General features: G+C 42.4%; 1 long non-coding RNA gene across 2 annotated transcripts in view; it reads right to left on the reverse strand.

Moving 5' to 3' along the window:
- Positions 1-19,251, reverse strand: part of LOC107195689 — a 36,336-nt gene that overhangs the window by 11,270 nt on the left and 5,815 nt on the right. Inside the window, exons 3-4 of one of the 2 annotated variants that reach the window (XR_003046347.1) lie at positions 3,514-3,622; positions 1,239-2,182 (exon numbers count right to left, since the gene is read on the reverse strand). This is a non-coding gene — a long non-coding RNA (uncharacterized LOC107195689). Of the gene's footprint in view, positions 1-1,238; positions 2,183-3,513; positions 3,623-19,251 lie in introns of those variants that run through there. The other variant, XR_003046348.1, reaches the window with a different exon arrangement.

The raw sequence follows: 19,251 nt of genomic DNA on the forward strand, positions 1-19,251 counted from the left end.
GGAGGAAGTTAGCTGGCTTGATCAAATCTCCTTGTAAACATATTAATGATAGACCTCTGGAAAGGAAACTGATGGGTATTTACTAGTAAGAGAGTCTTTATCTATGAAAAACTTTTTAGGTGAATATACCTGGTCAGTCTAGAATGGCTGAGCTAAACGCACCTGGAATCTTTGAATTTATGGGGCACAGCTTCCTGGAAAATGACTTGTAAACTGTGCAAATATAAAATTGAGATGTTACATGACGCAAGGTGTTCTTTTTTGCCTTAGTGATGACCATGTACATCGCTTAGAGACCTCATATGTTAAATCTGGGCCAGAGCAAATCCTAATGTGGCAAGAAAGGACTCAGAGAGCAGCTTTCATGGACCAGAATCTGCAGGATTCACCTGTACCTCACGACTACCTGTATTCTCAGAATTGTTACTACCTCGTTGCTGGGCAAGATCTCTAATTCCTGTGAGTCTGATCTGACAATCTGATCCTTTGTGTTATCTCATCTTGAATATCCGACTCTTTTACAGAGTTTATATTTTATTTTCCATAGTTTTTAGACGTATTGCTTTAAGTGAGATAATATTTGTAAAGTCCTTAGTGTCTGATAAAGCACTTAATAGCTATTAGCTTATTATCCTCCTTTTTGTTCTTCAGAAGTGTAGCCTGTCTCAGTTGCAGTAAAGCACTTAATAGCTATTAGCTTATTATCTTCCTTTTTGTTCTTCAGAAGTGTAGCCTGTCTCAGTTACGCTTTTGAAAAAAGGAGGGCATCGTGCGATGATGGCATTTGGGATAGAACTGAAAGAGTCCACAATCTATCGGGAGCTCTTCTCTGCTTATTCCTAGAGAAGTTTCTAAAGGAAGCCCAGAGGAGGCCATGAAGGTCACGAGGGCAAGGTCAGGGCTCACCCAGGCAGGGTGCCCTTTGTCAGCTAATGACTCAGTGTGCAGCACAGATCTCGAGTCTGCAGGCTCAGATGCCTGATTTGTCGGTGCCCTGAGGGAGAAGTCATCTTTTAGGGACAGACTCAGATTAACCAAATTCACAGAGGCTGAAGCGTACAAACTCAAGCATTCATGTATTTCTTAATACGAAAGTTAGAGCTATTAGGACGAATAGACATCCCTGTCCTCTGGCTGGCGCATCATCTACAAGCAGTTTCTTTGGAAAACTAAATTCGAGTCAGAAGTTCACTTGGTGAGCGGGCATTTATTCAAAAAATTTTATTTAGTGACTACTAACAGAGATTTTGGAAAGAGGCTACAACGGTCAACAATATTTACAATGCCCTGCCCATGCAGGAACACATTCCTAGGAAAGAGGAGCCCGGAAACAAGTAAACAACAATTAAAACCAGCGCCAGACAGAGATAAGTCCTATAAAGAAAACAAAACGAGATGAGGAATAGGTTGTCCTTGGTGACAAGGGCTAGGCGTATTAGGGAAGGCTTTCTGAATGACGAGAAAAAGGCAGCCTTTTGAGCCAGGGCTGGGGAAGTAGCAGGGACAAAGGTCCTGAGGCAGAGTTTGGCAAGTTTAGGGAGCAGAGGGAAGGCCTCTGTGGATATAAGAAAATAAGTGAGGGACAGATGGGTGGGGGACAAAATAGAGAAGGAAAGTGGAGGTCAGTTCTCATAGGGCTTCCAGGGTTATCATGATGAGTTAGGGCACTGTCCTGCATGCAGTTTGAAGCAACTGGATGATTTCAGGCATGGGAGCGACTTCGTAAACGATCACGTGGCAGCTGGGTGGATGGGAAGCCAGAGCGGAAGCAGTGAGAACAGTTAAAAGGTCGATGACTGCAATAGTCTCGATGGGCAACGATGGGGCTTGGAGTAAGAGCCATGGTGAAGACAAAAAGATTCAAAAACATTTTGTGGGGTGCGACGGATGAGGATCCTGGACTGGATATAGAGGAAAGGAAAGAATCAAGAACGCCTGCGAGGTTTGGGGAATCAGAAAAAGGGCATTAATGATGCATGATTTGAATAGTTTAGATATCTGGCTGCATTAGTCTACTGAATTCCTCTCTCTTCCTGACTCCCAAACCAGAGAGATGGGTGAGGACTCTCCTCTTCCGGGCACTGTGTGGGTGGAGGGTCCCTGCTGATGCATCCATCCAGTTCATTCGGCCAGAATTTATTAAGCACTGCCTGCACGGCTAGAACTGTTTCAGGTCCCGGGACTGTAACAGTGGGGAAATAATAACATCAAATATCAACAGTTTGTTGAGAGGGTTTGTGCTCTGTGGAAGTTGTTCCCCATCCCTCTCTTCTCCTCTTTCCTCTCTCTCCAGCCTCTCCCCTCTGCTATAAAGCTTCCTGTGGGTCCTCTCTCTGCCAGCCCACCCTCCTACCCGAACTCTCCACCTCCACCCCTGCTCCACAGTGGGGCAGAGCCTCAGCAGTCCTACACACTCAGTTTCCCCAAACAGTCTCTTTGGTTCCTCCCCCACCTCCAGCTATGGACATTTGGCTCTCTGGACTCTTCCCGATCTAGCGTGCCAAACCAAAGTTCAATCAATCACCTTGCAGCTGAGGTGAGGCTGGATTTCCTCCAGACAGAATGTAGGGGCTGAGCTGAGAGAATGCAGGCAGCAGCAGGGATTGCCATGAGTTCAGTTGCAACCAAGGGAATCCTTCTAAAATACCTTTACCTCTGTGCCCATAAAAAGCCAGCCTCTCTCTCATTATCTCCTACATCACATCAGAGCAGTGACAGCTACTGACCAGACCTCCACTCTTATTTGTAGAAATGTCCCCTCCCTGACATTTGCTTTCTCCCCTCTCTACATATAACCAACCATTTTATATTTGTACAACATTTTGCAAGTTAAAACATGCTTTACCTATTTGACAAGATCTCATTTCATCTTTTAACAACCCTGGGAAAGCAAACAGTGTAGATATAAAAATATCATTTAAACATGTGACTGGCTTGTCTAAGACCACAGAGCCTATCTATCAGTCCAGTGGTATTTTTACTGTCATGTTACCCTTTCGCTCGAAGCTTTTTAAAGAGCACCTTCTTAGTAATCCCCACACTTCTATGATTATACACCTATCTGCTGTATCTAGATAAAGGAAATGCCCATGATCTGAAGGCTTGTTGCCCACACTCACTTTTCTCAGAGATTCCTGGAAACTGTCTGCTCAAGTGGATGCAAGTTTCCCGTAGGAAAACGTAATCTCTGAGAGTTTTATTACTAACCAATAACCCAGTATCAACTGAATCATAGATTAGAACCAGAGTGTGTTGAAAAAGCAGTGCTCGGTCAACTAGAAACTTCTAAACTAATGTGATTTGCTACTTAAAATGGTAACTACTGGAATTTAGAGTTAGGAGGAAACTAAGAGGTCATCTAAGGCAGCTCGTATTTCCTGCAGATAAGGACCTTAGACCCAGAGAGATGAGACGAATCCCACAAGTCCATCTATGTATCTAAGCAAGGCAGGGCCTGGGGCCAGAAGGGAGCTTCTGCTTCCTGCCTGGGGCTCTTTCCATCACTCTACTCACCTTCTGAATGAAAGGCCACACACACTGATAGTGGGAAGAACTCCACTGTAGGTGAGGTTTGTTGCTGTTGTTGTTTTTTTCTTGTTTCAACTCCTGGTTCTTTCAAAACCTGAGAGATAAATTACATACAGAGGTATTAAGGGAAGAGTTGGATGGGTTTTGACAAATGTATACACCTAAAAGACATATCTGGGAGTGGAGCTGATGGGTAATAGGGTAGATACATATTTAATTTTATAAGCAACTGCCAAGAAGTTTTTCAAAGTGGCTGTACTACCCGCGATTTATGAGAGTTCCAGTTTCTCGGCATCCTCACCACCACTTGAATGCTCAGTCTTTTAAATTGCAACCATTCTGGCAGATGTGTGATGCTAACTCATTATGGTTTTATTTTATATACCCCTGATGACTAATGATGTTGTATATGTTTTTATGACCAACGTCCTATTAAGTATATGTAGGATAATTTATAAATTCAACCAAATGAATAAACAAGCTAAAGAGTGATTATTTTGTTAGTCCTCTTAGAATTACGTGCTTCCACAGGGAAATTTGGATATCCTGGAGGTTTTTTTCCCCCTCATACACTCTGATGCTTTTCTTTTTTCTTTTCGTAAACTCCGATGGTTCCTTCTTTCAACAAATTACTTGTGGCAAACAGATATATTCAGAAGTATGCCATTAGTGATTCTTTCTAAAGTAGTTGTTCCAGCAATTAAATATTTAATGATTTCAGTAAGGACATTAGTTATAAAAATTTAAGAGGGGCAGCAATGGAGTACAGGAAGAAGTGTGGCCTTTGAAGTCATAGAGAATTAGATTTCAGTCCTGGTTCAGGTTCTTATAAGTTTCAGTTTTCTCCCCTATAAAATAGAGACAAAAATACCTACTGTACTAGTTTTTTTATCGATGTGTTAATAAATTACTACAAACATGGTAGCTTAAAACAAACAAATTTACTTTACAGTTCTGGAAGTCAGAAGTTCAAAATGGGTCTCACTGGGCCCAAATCAAGACGGCATCAGGGCTGTATTCCCACTGCGTTTCTTTGCCTTTTCCAGCTTCCGGTGGCTCCCCCACGTTCCTTGGCTGGGGGCCCCTTCCGTCTTCAAAGCAGAAATGGCAGGTCGAGTCCTTCTAACATCACATCCCTGACTCTGCTTCCACGGCCACATCGCCTTCTCTGATTCTCCCACCTTCTTTTACTTTAATAAAGGTCCTGCGTGGATACGGGGCTCGTGTGGATAACCCAGGAAATCTCCCCATCTCAAGGTCCTTAACTCAATCACATACGCAAAGTCCCTTTCACCACAGACGGAACATGGTCCTGGGTTCCGAGGATTAGGACGGAGACAACTGAAGGAGGCCGCTATTATTATTCTGTGAACTATACCTACTTTTCAAGGTTGTTGCAAAGATGAAAAGGAGAGATATGTAGAAGATCGGGCTCGTGAAGACTGTTCGATAATGAAAGACCATGTTCAAAGCGGGGCCAAGTTCAGCACGCAAGGCCTAAGGCATGACTAAGGCTCAAATGATTTCTGTTCCCTTCCCTTCCTCCCTGGGAGAATCTGAAGAGCACTGGTCTCCTGAATCTCATTCTCTTGCCAGTCTGCTCTCTGCTGTTTACAGCAGTGAGGTAGCCTTGGCCAGAGAAAAGAGGTCCAGATGGGAGATTAGAGTGGTCGAGAGGAGAGAAACAATCAAACTACTTTCCTTTGGGGTGATAAGGAGCCTTTATCGTGGGCATTTGTGGTTTAACAAGTGTTTTCCCAGCTCAGGGATGGGGGAGCCCAACTGACCACAGTCACAGTAACCGAGCAGCACTTCTCTGACTTACGCCCGTAACCCTCACCCCCCACCCGCACAAGAGCCTTCTGGTTCCAGCAGAGACCTGGGGCAACTCCCGAGCTATTCTTGTGGCAGACTGTGTTTCTAACTGCTGCTTCCCGCAGAAGGTCCCGTCTGGGTTCTCCAGCACGCTGCACCTTCCTCCCTCCCCTGCTGATGTGCTGGAAGCGTCCAAGAAGCCTGTGACACTAGGGCCAAGTCCTGAGCCAGGACACTGTCAGGCCCGACACACCTGACCTTCTCCAGGTCACCACTCTGTCATCTGCTCTGGGCCCGCGGACTGGGCACACACTTTTACCGCTACCATCCCCATGCCAGTTCTGTAGGATTATGTGGCCCACCAAGGCCTGGTCTCCACTGAAGCCACCAAAGCTGTGCCTCACTATCGTCCCTGCCTCCACTTCCTCCGAGCACACTGCACAAGTCTCAAGAGCACCATTCTTACCATTGTCATTTGTATATGTGCGTGTCTATTACAACAACTATCCAACACATAGTCTAGAGCCTCGAGAAAGGGACCCCTTTTCTAATTCACAAAAAGGTGCCATAAGGAGTAGCAGCACTGCCCCTACCATGGAGGGGCCTCGAGAGCTTGTTGTCCTCGTGGCACATGGGAGGCAGATTCTGCCCTGCGGACCCTGTAGTCTCAGCCCCTGATGTCATCCCCAGCACGAAGGAGCCGGAGGCAAGTGCTGGCATCGCTGAGCACAAAGAAACCCAGCATGTTCGCTCATCCAGGCGAAACGACAGAGGGACCCCTGCTGGGCAGCAGGTGCCTCCACGTTCTGACTCCCTTTTCGTCCCTGGCACCTCTAGAAGAGAAGGTCTCTCTCATTCACTGCAGCACTATTGACAATAGCCAAGGTATGAAAGCAATCTAGGTGCCCATCGATAGAGGAATGGATAAAGAAGTTGTGGTGTACACATACAATGGAATATTACTCAGCCATAAAAAAGGAATGAAATCCTGTCATTTGGGACAACGTAGATGGACCTAGAGGGTATTATGCGAGGCAAAATGAGCCAGACAGAGAAAGACATATACATTGTGATTTGACTTATATGTGGAATTTTAAAAAGTCAAAACAAATGAATAAACCAAACAAAATAAAAACAGACTCTTAGAGACAAAGAACAAACTGATGCTTGCCAGAGAGGAAGTGGGTGGAGAGAAGGGAGAAAAAAGTGAGGGGGAATATAGTCGAAATAGTGTGATAATTTGTACAGTGCCAGATGGTTACTAGACTGAGTGTGGGGAGCACATTGTAAGCTATGTAAATTTCAAATCACTAAATTATACACCTGGAAAAGTAATATAACATTGTATGCCGACTGTACTTGAATTAATTTTTTTTTAATTTTTAAAAATTAAAAAAAAAAACTAAAAAAGGCAACCCTTAGTTGATTGCAAGAGGGATGAAGCCTCCCATGTTCCCTTTCTACCCTGCCCCCAGGTGCTACCCCACAGATGTATTGGGGTCGGGGCTTGATTTCATTTTCCTAGGTAGCAGCAGCCTCTCCTTTTCTGACTCTGTGACTCCGTGAAGGCATCGCAAACAAGGGGGTTCCTGAACGGGCCTCGAAGAGCAACATTCGAGGTGCCTATCGGATGGCTTTGGATGTACTCGGCGTGTAATGAGAGGCGTGAGGAAGTGCAGCCTGCCTGTTCTTACAGAATGAGTCACGCTGAGCAGAGTGTGTGAAATATTAAATAGCACGGCCCAGAGCACTCTGCTAGCTTAAAGGCCAGTCACTGCCACGGGAAGCGGGGACTGTGCTGTGAGGAGTGACCGGAACTCACAGACCCTCCGGCTCGGGCAAATGTCAAGAGAGTCACCACAGAGAGAACAAGTTATCAGTCGCCAATTATATCAATTAGTGGCTGCACAGGTTGGTGGAACAGTGACACCAGAGAAAGAGATGATTTCTCTGTGGGGAATGAGCTGGTTAGTGGCTGACAAAGAAATTAATAATGGAATTAATGATGAAATTAATGATCCACTGGCCATGAGTGGCAGTTCAACAAACATCAACAAAGAGACTCCTGCAATGGAAAAACCTCTAGACTCTCTTCTTCCTTTCTTCCCAAGACGATGAGGTGCTGAGGGCGCACACATGCACACACGTGCATGTGCACAATCACCCATGTTCGATGAAAGTGAGAATTCTATGAAATGTTTCAGTTTTCTTATGCCACATACACTGCTGCCAGAAAGCAGTTTTAGGAAGATTCATGTGTTCTCCATTTTTTAGCTTTTTTCTCTGAAATGCAGCAAGTCTTAACTGCTTTCCAAACATTGCTGTCTGGAAAGATGAATAGCTTGAACAGTGATAGACAGAATAGAAGTAGAATAATAATCGTAATGATGTAATAATATCATCTAACTTTCTGTACTTTAAAATCTCTCCTTTATATTATTCCATCCGAGGCTATCAATATTAGGTGCTATGGAGAAAAACAAGTAAAAGTGATGGCAAAGTACTTTGTAAATAATTAAATACTGATCATTCATCCTGGTAGTGTTCCAAAGGAAAATGGCCTGAGGTGATTTTAAGAGCTTTCGCCATAAATAAGTCACCATATTAACATCAGTCCTCCCTTTAAGTTGTTGTTCTGCCTTTTAAAAATGTTGCTGGGCTGAAGGGAGCAGAGCAAAGGTTTCAAGACAGGTGGATAAAATGGGCTTGTAACAGTCTCCTCAGGCAGCAACTGAGCGCGATATTAACATTTAATTGCACCAACTCCTCCACCACGTCATTTTAGGACGTGGGGTTTTTTCCTTCATCTTTTAGCCAATATGCAAAGTCATGTTTCTCCTGGGGAGCCCCCTCCACCCTGACCCCACCTCATACCATCTCTCCCCTGGCAGGAAATGTCACCCAAGAGATTTTTTCTTCCCTATCCTTTTAACAACTGTGATAATTAGCATATAGTCTAAAGGTTAAACACCACCTAAATTTTGATTTAGTTGCTTTCCGAAAGAACAAGCCAGGCACAGTTGTTAATTTTTGTTGCTTGCCTTCTGGCTCTGAGTTAAGAATACCTTACTTTACAGTTACAATTTGGCAGGTTAGTGGTGACTTTCAACGAGTACAAGTAGGTTGCCTGTCGCTTTGCTTTTTGGCTTGATGTTGCCAAAAAAAAAAAAAAAACAACCAACTGACAGTTATGTAATAAGGGTCAAGTCCCCCTCCCCCAAGGAACGCCCCATTTTTAGGTAGGAAATGGGCCGAGTCTTGAGTCTGAGAAGCAAGAAGGGGGTTCCCCTACTGTTGATCCCAAGATGCACAGGTCAAGGTGGAAGGGTGATTTTTCAGGATATCCTGGGGCTGCAGCCAGTAACCTTGTATGGACCTAGCCACTCTGGCCCTGAGGGGGTGTCTTGGGGCACCCACAGTGAGCCAAGAGTCAGAGATCTCCTTTTCTGAGTGACCTGGGACCCAGAGGCCCGATGGCAGATCAACTATTGTGAGCCCACTAGTGGTGGTTCTAGGTCATCAAAGGCTTTCACTTAGGTGGCCAGAGATCATATCAGACCATGGAAACCCCAGGTATCAGTGGTAATATCTGCCCAGGCCCCCACAGATGATCTGACAGTGGAAGGAGGGGGCATCAGATGACTGAACAGTCCACTTGTAGGGATTATTTTTGACCCTGGCAAGAAGCTTTGAAAATGTTCAGGGTGATAGTTTAAGGATATTACTAGTGGGTTCGGAAATCATACAAAAATTGTCGTGAATTTATAAGGAAATCACTTTGAATTGTTTTTCATTGACTATTAACAAGAGCTAAATATCTAAATGCAATAAATTTTATTGATTTCTTTTGAGAACGTGTTTGTTAGGTGCTGTCACGGGAATGTCAGTCTGGGAAGGGACTTAAATGTTGGAAGTGTTTGTATGTGTGCTAAGAGAGAACGTGGGGGAATACAAGAATGATTGGCTGGCTTTAGAGGCCCAGGCACGATATCGGTCACTACCAAGTAATGCTCTGGTTAACACCCCGGCACACCAGAAGCAGAGCAGTCTGTCCTGACAGAGCCTTACATTCCAGTTCCAGCGGCCTGTCTCTAGCCACAGCCAGCTGCAAGTCCATTGATTCCTACAGTAACTATCTATCGACTGTCCTTTACATCTCAGCTATTAGCCTAGGAGCTGGGGACAGAGAGAGCACTCACCAAAGTTCTGTCCTCATGATACATATTTACAGCAGAAGAAAACGAATAATAAATGAATATGTTAATATATAATCTAACGTCAGGCAGTGATGGGTGCTATACAGAGAAATAAAGCAGGGAATGAAGGTGTCGGGGAGATGTCATCTTAGCACGGTCAGAGGACACCTCTCTGGTGAAGCCATACAGGAGCCAGACCCCGAAGGGGGACGAGGACTCCGAGCAGGAGTGGCCAGTGAAAGGACTCGTGGTGGCTCATGAAACTGTTAGGGAGTCACTGCAATGGGAGTGAAGTGGACCGAAAAGTCACAAAAGATAAAGTAGGAGAGATAATCAGGCCAGATCACACAGGGCCTAGGCAGGCTGTGGCAAGGCATTTATTTAGATGTCATTTTCAGTGAAATCGATGTCACTGGAGTATTTTGAGCAGGCAAATAATTTTCTCTGATTTACTGTGTTGAAAGCTCCCCCTGTTCGCATGTGAAGAATGGACTGTAAGCAGTGGGCAAGGTCAGAGCAGGGAGGGTGGTACCGGAGGTGACGTGTGCTGTGCAGGTGTGATAGTGCAGAGAATGGGTCCTGCTCTGGATACGTCTTGAAGCCAGAGCCCAAAGGAGTTGCCGTTGGGTTGGATTTGGTAATGAAATCTGGGAGAAAAAAGAGTCTAGAATGATGCTACAGTATTTGACCTTTGCAACTGGGTAAATAGTGACTCGATTGACTGATATGGGTAAGACTTGAGGAATAGGTTTTGAGGGGAAAACAGAGTTAGGTTGTTGATACCTTAAGCTTAAGACCAAGTGGCAAGATCAAACAAGCAGCTGGATATGGAAGCTGGGGTTGAAGCGGAAGGTCAGGGACAAGATATTAATTGGGGAGTCATAGTGTATAGATGGGGCTGGACGAGATCACCTGGGGGTGGGCTGGCTACAGAAGATGCCTGAGGCCCCCCTCAGGCTGGAGCTGGAGCACCCCTCAGCAAGGGATCATGAAGACGAGGAGGATTCATCCAAGACTCGGAAGAAGAGACCAGGGAGGTCAGAAGTAAATCAGAAGAGTGAAACCTGGAGATGAGCGGGTTTAGCGGAAGTAGGCTGTGATCGGCCATGGCACTTGCCATCAGGATGGGTGAGTACCGCGGATCCACTGAACATTAGATTTGGCAACATGGCGAAGAGTGTTTTTCAGGGGATGTGGCAGAAATAAAAGCCTGAGTGGACTGAGAAGGGGAGGTGAGGAAGGGGAGACAGTGAGTACAGTCAACTCGAATTTTCCTGTGAATGGAAGCAGAGAAATTGAGGAGAAACTGGAGGTGATACAGGGTCAAGGGACGACTTTTTCAAAAATGGGAGATATTACAGTGTTTGTTTGCTGATGGAAATGATTCAGCAGAACAGAAAAAAAGTGATGGTGTAAACGTCCAAAAAAATCCCAAAACAAATAATCCAGTTTCTCAACGGTCTTGCATTCCAGACGTGTGTTCCCCACGCGTCCCCACCTGCTTCACTAACACCTAGAGTATAAACCGGTAAGGGTCCCAGATTTAGAACAGGTAGGTGACAACGGTAGGCAATACATGTACTCTCATATCCAAGTTTCTCTTATAAATTACCACCTTATAATATCATGATGCTTTGCAACAGGATTTTACATTTAATTTTTGTTTACCTTCTTCAATCTGTCCTTAAAAAAAAAAAAAAACAAAAAAAAACTAAAACAGGAAAAGGACTGAATTGGACTAGAGTGACACCTAGTGGCAGCAAATAGCACTAGCTGAAAAGAATTTAATTCCCGACAGCCGATTTTCCATTTTTTTCTTCCTCAGGTGAGAGTATCCAAACTGACCCTTTGTATTGAATAAGCATTCCTAAAGATTGCTTGGAGCAGTCTCAGGAGAGAGGTCCTCAGAGAAGAGAAAAAGCCATTTTCCTGTTGGGTAGGATGGAGACCCAGAGTCAATATAATTCGAGTATCAAGGATAAACTATTCATCCTCTGAGCTTAAATGCTATTTGGATAATTCAGGGGATTGAGTTCTCCTCTGATTAAAATTTCCCGAGGAGTGGCTTGGGCTGTTACGAACAATTCCTTTGCTATATAAATTGGGAGGGTTGGTATGGCCTATGGCCAACAGAGGGCCTAACCTTATGACTTTGAACTATAGAATAAAGGTAGTAGCAGGTGATCAATTCTAATGACTTTTGGTTGGCTCTTAATTTATAGCTTCTCCCAAGACCCCTAAAGAAGTGCCACAGTCAATTTTAAAGACAGTTTTAAATTTCATCTTTTCTGCCAACAGCTTGATGCTACTGAAGGTACTTAAGAATCTACAGTTCCTCGGATGCCACTCATGCAATCCCATTAGGAAATATGATAGGTGCATCACATTCTCAGTCTTTATTTTAAAGAATGAAAAGTATAAACTGTGCAAAGAGGTGAAAACATCCAAAATCATAAAAGAAGAAACTCACACAGCTGAAAAAATATTTCTACCCTGAAGTATTTATCATAATAGTGCTATAAAAGGTCATGGCACATATGGGAATATTACATGGATTAGAAGATAAATAAAATCCATTGGGTTGGACTTGAAAATCAACTTCTCAGTTGGATTCTGAGGCAAATAAAACGAAGCTGTGCTGGCAACCCTCTAGATTTGTACTAGGTGTGGTTTTCAAGGTCTTTGTGAAAACAGAATTTTCCCCATCCTATTCCAACCTAGTATATAATTTTGTATTTGCTTCATTCTTGGTTTTGTTTAATGTGCAGGGAAAAATTTATGCTTCATTGGAAACTGCACTGTCTAACCCTAGAGGATACCCTCTGAAAGCCATTTTATAACTCAAAGTGTAGAGAATAATAATTATTGTCTATAGATATGCAAGCTCTGTTCTGTCTAGTAGAGGTTAATTGACTTGCTTCTTCCCCAGTGAAAGGAACCAGTTTTGCCTCTATTTGTACTTTCATTTCAATATTCCTGATCTAGAAATACGTTTTTCAACTTCTCCCTTAAACTGGTTGTCAGACCTTTACCTGTTTCCTCATCAATAAAAATCTTTAACCCATTTTCACTTTGATATCTGTATTTATGTCATGAGTCTACCCTATTTCAAAAATTATCTTCTGAAAATTATCATTTTTTAAATTATCAAATTCTTTTAAAAATAATCTTGAAAATTATCATTCTTTTAAAAAAGTTTTTACCTACTACTTTTATTTTACATTACCTTACTATATTTCATATACTTCTAAGTTGCTTAAATTCTTTCTGAGATAAGCTGGGGTATAAATGAATAAATAGCAAGTGCTTAATAATCAAAATGTTTAGGTGATATCTAAAGTTCTTCGATATTCTATGTATCTGGAACTGGAAGATCAGAAGTAAAGCTTCTTGTCTCATATCTTTTTTATTATGGTAAAATATACATAACATAGAAGTTACCATTTTAATCATCTTTTAAAGCATGTACTTTTTCAAAAACAGGGTATAATATGAGAGTTCCCTGAGAAAAAACAATTGACCCAGAAAACAGTGATGTCTTAACCATGTCCCAAGTTCAGAATTCAACTTGCCATCAGGGTTCTCCACTAGCTAGCCGGGTTTCACAATTTAGAGCAAAGTGCCCTTGCGTAAACAGCATAGCTTACCCCACTTCCTACTGTCACTGATGGAAACCACGAATCTTTGATTTAAGTAAATTTTTGAAAAAGGAATTCAGTAATGAAATTCCTTATAATTACCCTGCTACCTGTGACTATAATTAACCAGGGAAGAAAAACAATCATTGTAATCAATTGAATACAGGGACTTGTGATACATGCTGACTTTGATAGCCTTTGCTTTAGGAAGTTGAAAAAAAAAGGCCCGGAGGGTGGACTAGTATGAAATTATCAGGATTTTCAATGATCTGTATAACCCAAGACAGAAAAAAGTCTGAGTGATTTTATGAAAGAGCTTAGAGAGGCTGCTCCCTTTTTTCATTCAAGAGCAATGAAAAAGAAAGCTTCATTTTTGTTCATTTAACATTTAAATGGCCCACTGGAGGTAAATACAGGCTGCTCTTGGCTGCGAACAACCAGCCTAGGAGTTTAGTCACCTTGGGCCCTGACCATCCTTGGAGGGCAGAGGGCATCCATTTGTCAACACACCTGTAACCATTCAAGCATCTGAGTCAGGAAGCCCTATCTTGGTGACATAGTCTCCAGCCCCTCCAAAGGTAGAACAGACACTCGTTGGCCTAAAGCTCTCACCAACATCCCATTGTTAGACTATCTGGTGTGGTCCGAGACCCCCAGGTAAACAGAGACACTCTTATCAGGTAGGACATTCCAAGGGACTAGAGATCAGGAGCCAAAGACAAAACCAAGTTAACCCTTTACTACGTACACAGGTAAAAGCTATCAACCCTTCACCAACCAGGAACAACTCTGAGCTGTTAATAGGGAAATCCAGACGGACACAAATCCCCTTTTATTACCACTAAAGCTTGACTTCTCAGTTGAGGTTGAAGCCTAGAGTTCTACCTCTTCCATGAATGCCCATCCCCTGACTCAGGGCACTGGGATTTGGCCTCATTCTAAGAATTTAGGAAAACAACCGTATCAGCACACAACACTTCTGTTCCCAATGCCCGCTGAAAGAACTCACACACCCGGGTGGGTAAGAGAAAACACATTTCCTCACAGCACAGGATCGAAACGAAAAGTAGCAATGACTATGGGTCCCCTACTGTCCCACTCATGGGGAATTCTTCCACTGCTCCATTCAGCCCCCCTCGGTCCTCAGGCTTGCATCTCTGTTAGTTGGACTTACAAGGGGTCGGATGCTGCTGAAAGAACTCACACACACGGGTGGGTAAGAGAAAACACATTTCGTCACAGCATAGGATCGAAACGAAAAGTAGCAGTGACTATGGGTCCCCTACCGTCCCATTCATGGGGAATTCTTCCACTGCTCCATTCAGCTTCCATCTCTGTTAGTTGGACTTACAAGGGGTCGGATGGTCGACCCGTAGATTTCCACAGGTAACGAGGATTCTGAGTTGAGAATGTTTTAGTCCAAGTTTCCCCCAGAAGTGCAGCCTGAGACAAGCGCTGGCAAGAGGATGGTTGATTTTGGGAATTCGTCCCGAGGAGGGGGAGGGGAAAGGGACTGGGAAGAGTGAAGCAGGTAAGAAAGGAAAGCCAATATAAGGTATGTCATCAAGAAGACCACCGTTTTGGGAACTGAGGCTGGGGATCCCGCTAGAGACTCTCCAAGGAGCTATGAAGAACGTGTGTCAGAACTGTCTGCCCTGGAGGTGAAGAAGACTGTGTGTATGCTCCGCCTCCCAGTCCGTTTAGGGAAGGGTTGCTTCCTGGAGTGTTAACGCCCTTGTGCACAGGGGTTGCAATGGCTAAGGAGCTCCCACAGGTGGTGTCAGAGAAGCAGAAAGCAAGAGATGTACAGGGTCACACCTGCATGGGTCACTGTAGGAGTGGCGGGGGAAAAGAGGTGGGCCAAGAAGATGTGAGGTAGATAGAGCACAGGGATATATGACAGTGGAGGGAGCAGGCAGCTCCGGGTTATCTGTTCTTAGAGTCTCTTCTGCTCTGTGATAATAGCATCTCCTTTCACCTTCCACCTTTCATGTTGAATATTTTTCATCCCTCAACTGGTCTTCTGGTGTTATTCTCTTTTTCCTTCCCTGGGTCTTTGTTATCTGGTATTTTGGAAGTAAAAATATGGCCCTGCAACTTTCTCTCCAAGAGGATAATCTTTATTATCTAAGTGGGCAGTTTCTTTCGATTTTACATCTGCCTCGTTGTGGGCCGAAGGCAAGAAAATAGCCCTTAGGGGAAAAATGAGGAAGAAGGATAGAAGAATGGAACAGACTGAATATCCATGAAGCAGAGACTGGGGAGCTATTGAAGGCGCCTGTGGAGAGAATGAGTGATTGGCTGTGTGAGCCCCTTGAATAATGCAATTTACCTCCCCGAACCTTCATCTTCTCATTTCTAAAGTAAATGCGTTGAACTCTCTGTAAAGACTCTTGGGCCTAAAACTCCGTGGAACAGGAAGGAGATGGTTAAGGAAGAGCAGCAGTGTGCAGGATGGATTAAAGCATGGACATCCTCAAGGAGGGAGACCAGATGAATGAAAACTGTCACCAGAGACCAGGCCCCACGGGTGGGATTAGGGCCGGGACTGAGGCGGTGGCCAGAAAAATGGAGAAGAGATGATATAAGCGGCATTTGAGGAACAAAATCAACATGACTTAGTGACTGGATGACTATGAGAGAGAAAGAATGAAGATGAACCAACACTGGTTTAAAGTTCTGAGTCTGGATGCTTCAAAGACTGTCAGGAACAAAGCGTCCCGTCAGCCCCAGCATCGGAATATCTTGTCCCTCACCCCACTGCTTACGTTGCAGGGCTTCGGACAAGACCAAATAAAAAGGAAACAAAGAATGGTGTTGCCCTTCATGGAATCTAGGAATCTGGGAGAAAAACAATCAACTGGACAGGGAAGGAGAAGAGGAGCTAAAGGGAGAAATAGGTCACACATGCTAAGGCTGGAGTAGCAGTGTGACTGGAGCTTGGGATTGGGTGAGGGGACATAATCACGTAAGAGATTTAGAGGTTGTGCATTCATTCGTTCACTCAAAACTTTAGGAGCATTTACTGTGTGTGAAGCATCAGTTAGACAGGAATGGTAAGTTCTCAGATGGGAAGTGTTTGGAGATGATGGAGTAAGGGATCTTAACCATTGCCCAAGGCTCGGGGTTGGGATGAGAAAGAGAACTCAGTGGAGAAAACCTTGGGGGGTGATTAGAGACACAGGAGAAAAACAGAAGCCAAGGGGGCTGTTCACAGAAGGCCATCCATGGGCTGTGGCCACAGACACTTCAAAGGGGGAAGAAAAACTTGATTTAAGGGAGCGATTTTAGTAGGTACCACTTTTAAGGCATCTTTGAACTCCCTCTGCTAAATCTGTCTCCAGGTTTTGTGTAACAATACAACGCTTTGTGAAAACAAAACATTCTACGAGAGGCTATGATACAAAATGTCTTTTACAGTTATTGGATTTTCAGATCAAGGAGGAGAAATTTATGGCTATTTAAGGGAGAGGGGTTTTACAAAATGAAACTATCCGCTAAAATTTCTCTCAAGTCAAAAATTACTAATGAAAGAAAATCTCACTCGTCAAGAGCTGACTGTGAATAACATTCTTGTTGTTATTATTCTTTTTAATCATAATCTTTCCTGAGAGATGAGCACAGCAGAGGCAAATAAAATTAAGTAGGAAACTGGAACTGCCATACGACCCTAAGACTCTGCTTTGTAATCTGTCAAAATTGAACGTGTTTCCACACTCCAGGACAGACCTTTCATCATTGCCATCATTATTGTCATTGTTGTTTATAAAAAGAGACTCAGTGTCAGGACACCAAGACAGAAGATGAACAAAAGCATGCGACTATTCCTTTCTTCTTGACAAAATGCAAGGCCTCACACGACCCTGATGTCATCTGCACTAACCCTGCCCTCGACCTGAAGAAGCAAGTCTTAATTATCCAGATCGTCCAGAGCACAGCAACTGGGCGTGTGGGGGCAGGCGACGCAGGGGTGGGGGCTGTCCCCACTCCAGACCACTGTATCTCTGCCAGGGAGAGCAGTGACTATTATAAAAAGGAAAGATGTTCTGACCACTTTTATTGCTTTCCTTGGGGCATAAAATGTAAAGTAGAGGAGATATGCAGTCATAACGCTTAGAGACGATGATGGGTGAGATTTTTTTTTCTTTAGTAGATGGATTAAAAAAAAGAACCAGTACAACATTTTTACAGAGACATTCTTCATGGAAAGGTGCAAACATAGGTAAGTGCTTTTCTGTGTAACCAAACCTGCAGTCTGTGTCTTGGGAAGGTACAAACGGATGCTGGCAATACCTTCTGTGAAAAAAAATAGGTAACACTGAAGAAACTTCTTATTTGATCTATTATATAATCATATAATAATATGGTCACATGTCATATATGATTATGTATTTTTATTAATATAATTAATTATATTTATACAGTACACGAATGTTTTTCTATTTATGATATAATTATGTAAATAATTATATTAATATACATTATGTTAATAAATATATTAATATAATCAGGACCCATAGTTGGTCATCTAATCAAAGATTTTGGTTAAAATAGTAAAAATTTCATTAAAATAGATACATACACATCTGCAATATTTTATTTAAACATGTTACATGTAAATGCACATTTACTTTGCCAATCATTTGATTTAGGCTTTTATTTCAAGGCTTTTCCCTGACTATCTTTTGATTTGCATACTGCCATTTTTCTTGCATGAATTACTTCCGTAAAGCATCATTTGTGATTTCCAGTTTCCTTTCTTGAAATAGGAGCTGGGGCTTAAAGACACTTTTAAAACAATCAGAATGCAGAAATCTTATTAAAATTTCCTGTCCATCCCAAATTTTTAAAGTCAATTTAACCATCCCTAATATGATATTTTTTTAATGACTTGGGTTTATCACTGTAGGATAGACATTCTATCCCAAAGAAGTAATTTTAAAAATGGAAAAGTTTATGGACTAAGATGTTCTATGCATCATCATCCATATTAATAAAAGGAAAATTAATGTAGCCTAAGTAAAAAGTAGCATTTGCCTATTCAAGGGACTTGTATAGAGTCATTAGGAATTTTTACAATTATATACAATGTCACAGAAAGTGCTTATTATATAACAAGTGAAAATAGGTATAAAATTATACATGGAGTATGACTAAAATTATTTTTAAAACACTATATATTGAAAAATAATGTAAGGAAATTCAATTAAATATTAATGGGAGTTGTGTTTGCTAGAAATTTAAGTGATTTTTTCTCTTCTTTTTATTTTTATTTTCCTATTTCCTTTGTGATAAAAATAAAATATTTAAAAAAATAACAGATTTTTGTTTAGCATTTTTGTTTTACAAAAATCTTTCATAAACTGTATACCATATTTAGAAATGCAACAGTCCTGTGTGATGATCAAGGCAGGAAATATTAGTCCCAATTTACAAAAGAAGAAATAGAGGCTCAATGATTTATCAAAGGTTACATTTGTCCAAGTGTCTGCATAAATGACACATGAAAAATAAATATTTTTAAATGCCCATGAAACTTCATTTCAAATTTAAACTATATCCATGAATTCATTATGATTAAACCTATGTCCATGAAGTCATTTGGATTGTCATCAAACAGGAAATGGAACAATCTTATTAATAACCACAAATTTCAATGGCAAGACTTATATGGCAACCTCTTAAATAATTCAACTGTCTTAAACTGTTATGTCTTATCTCACTTAACTTTCAGAAGTTTATTTGGTGGATATACTTATTCTCATTTAATAGATAAGAAAGCCGAGGTCCAGACAGGTTAAGCAATTGTCCAAGGTTGTATAGCTAATAATTAGCACTTGGTGTCTGATGCTAGGTCTTTTGACTCCAAGCTCAGAGATTATTCTGTTACACCACAGCAGCCCATCACAGCCATATATCCTCTCCTCTCTTCTAGACAAAGTACTAGCATGTGGCCTTCCATTATCCAGGCTTATTGCTCTCTGCGGAAAATGATTTCTCATTACTATGGTGGACTCAGTGCCCAGTGTGGTTCTGGCTTTGGGAAAACACAGACAGAAAAGAAGCTGACCAGT

This window comes from Pteropus alecto, unplaced genomic scaffold (genome assembly GCF_000325575.1).
Source record: "Pteropus alecto unplaced genomic scaffold, ASM32557v1 scaffold21, whole genome shotgun sequence".
Lineage (NCBI taxonomy): Eukaryota > Metazoa > Chordata > Mammalia > Chiroptera > Pteropodidae > Pteropus > Pteropus alecto.